Genomic DNA, 2,524 nt, shown 5'->3' with positions numbered 1-2,524 from the left:
TGTTGATTCTTTTGAAATATCCCTTTTTGATGATGCTTGCTATGCTTGTGGCCAACATGCCAATATGAATTATGCTTATGAAGATGAACTTGCTATAGTTCCTTATGTTAAACATGAAATTGTTGCTATTGCACCCACGCATGATAGTCCTATTATCTTTTTGAATTCTCCCGACTACACTATTTCGGAGAAGTTTGCCCTTATTAAGGATTATATTGATGGGTTGCGTTTTACTACTACACATGATGATTTTGATAGATATAATATGCATGTGCTTGCTGCTCCTACTTGCAATTATTATGAGAGAGGAACTACATCTCCGCCTCTCCATGTTTCCAATATGATAAAATTGTAAGAAACTGTTTATACTATGCATTGGCCTTTACTATGTGTGCATGAATTGTTCTTTTATGACATGCCAATGCATAGGAAATGAGTTAGACTTCGTCATTACATGATATATGTTACTTTGTGCTCACTACTAAATCACAAATCATTGTTAATTAAAATTGGCTTTGATATACCTTGGGATTCGGGTGGATCCATTACTTGAGCACTATATGCCTAGCTTAATGGATTTAAAGAAAGCGCCGCCAGGGAGATAAACTGGAATTTTTATAGAGTCATTTATTTCTGTTGTGTGCTTTTATAAAGTTTAAAAATAAAAATAATGTGCCAAGATTTGCCTTTAGGATGTTTACATTGCTTGTTGGTTTGTGCGGTGCAAGATAGAAACTTTGGCTGTAGTGCGCGATTTTACATTTTTTACTAGAACGCCAAACGGTTCTAAAACTTTTTGTTGTCTTTCTATAAAAATTGTTTATTTTTCCTATTTTTCAGAATTATTGGAGTACCACAAGTATGGTGAATGTTCAGATTACTACAGACTGTCATGTTTAAGACAGATTCTGTTTTTGATGCATTGTTTGCTTCTTTTGATGAAACTATCGATTTCTATCAGTGGATTAAGCCATGGAAAAGTTATATTACAGTAGCTATAGTGCAGAAAAATATATGAATTGGTTTGCAACAGTACTTAGAGTAGTGATTTTCTTTATTATACTAACGGATCTTACCGAGCTTTCTATTGAGTTTTGTGTGGATGAAGTGATCAAAGATCGAGGAGGTCTCGATATGAGGAGAAGGAGGAGAGGCAAGAGCTCAAGCTTGGGGATGCCCAAGGCACCCCAAGAAAATATTTAAGGAGACTCAAGCATCTAAGCTTGGGGATGCCCTAGAAGGCATCCCATCTTTCTTCAACAAGTATCGATATGTTTTCAGATTTGTTTCGTTCATGTGATATGTGCAAATCTTGGAGCGTCTTTTGCATTTAGTTTTCACTTTTCTTTGATGCACCATGCTGGTATGAGATAGTCCATGGTTGATTTATAGAATGCTCTTTGCACTTCACTTATATCTTTTGAGTATGGCTTTATAGAATGCTTCATGTGCTTCACTTATATCATTTGAAGTTTGGATTGCCTGTTTCTCTTCACATAGAAAACCGCCATTTGTAGAATGCTCTTTTGCTTCACTTATATTTGTTAGAGTGTGGGCATATCTTTTGAAAAAAGAATTAAAACTCCCTTGCTTCACTTATATCTATTTAGAGAGTTGACAGGAATTGGTCATTCACATGGTTAGTCATAAAATCCTACATAAAACTTGTAGATCACTGAATATGATATGTTTGATTCCTTGCAATAGTTTTGCGATATAAAGATGGTGATATTAGAGTCATGCTAGTGGGTAGTTGTGGATTGTAGAAATACTTGTGTTGAAGTTTGTGATTCCCGTAGCATGCACGTATGGTGAACCGTTATGTAACAAAGTTGGAGCATGAGGTATTTATTGACTGTCTTCCTTATGAGTGGCGGTCGGGGATGAGCAATGGTCTTTTCCTACCAAACTATTCCCCTAGGAGCATGCGCGTAGTACTTTGTTTGAATGACTAATAGACTTTTGCAATAAGTATGTGAGTTCTTTATGACTAATGTTGAGTCCATGGATTATACGCACTCTCACCCTTCCATCATTGCTAGCCTCTTCGGTACCATGCATTGCCCTTTCTCACCTTGAGAGTCAGTGCAAACTTCGCCGGTGCATCCAAACCCTGTGATATACGCTCTATCACACATAAGCCTCCTTATATCTTCCTTAAAACAGCCACCATACCTACCTATCATGACATTTCCATAGCCATTCCGAGAAATATTGCCATGCAACTTCCATCATCTATATATACATAACTTGAGCATCATTGTCATTTTGCTTTGCATGATCGTAAGATAGCTAGCATGATGTTTTCATGGCTTGTCCATTTTTCGATGTCATTGCTTCGCTAGATCATTGCACATCCCGGCACACCGCCGGAGGCATTCATATAGAGTCATATTTTGTTCTAGTATCGAGTTGTAATATTGAGTTGTAAGTAAATAAAAGTGTGATGAACTGATGATCATCATTATTAGAACATTGTCCCATGTGAGGTTATCAAAATAAAAGTTGCCAAAGAAGCCCCCCA

This window comes from Triticum aestivum, chromosome 1A (assembly GCF_018294505.1).
Source record: "Triticum aestivum cultivar Chinese Spring chromosome 1A, IWGSC CS RefSeq v2.1, whole genome shotgun sequence".
In the NCBI taxonomy this organism is placed as follows: Eukaryota; Viridiplantae; Streptophyta; class Magnoliopsida; order Poales; family Poaceae; genus Triticum; species Triticum aestivum.
Note: the sequence above shows the minus strand (reverse complement) of the source record.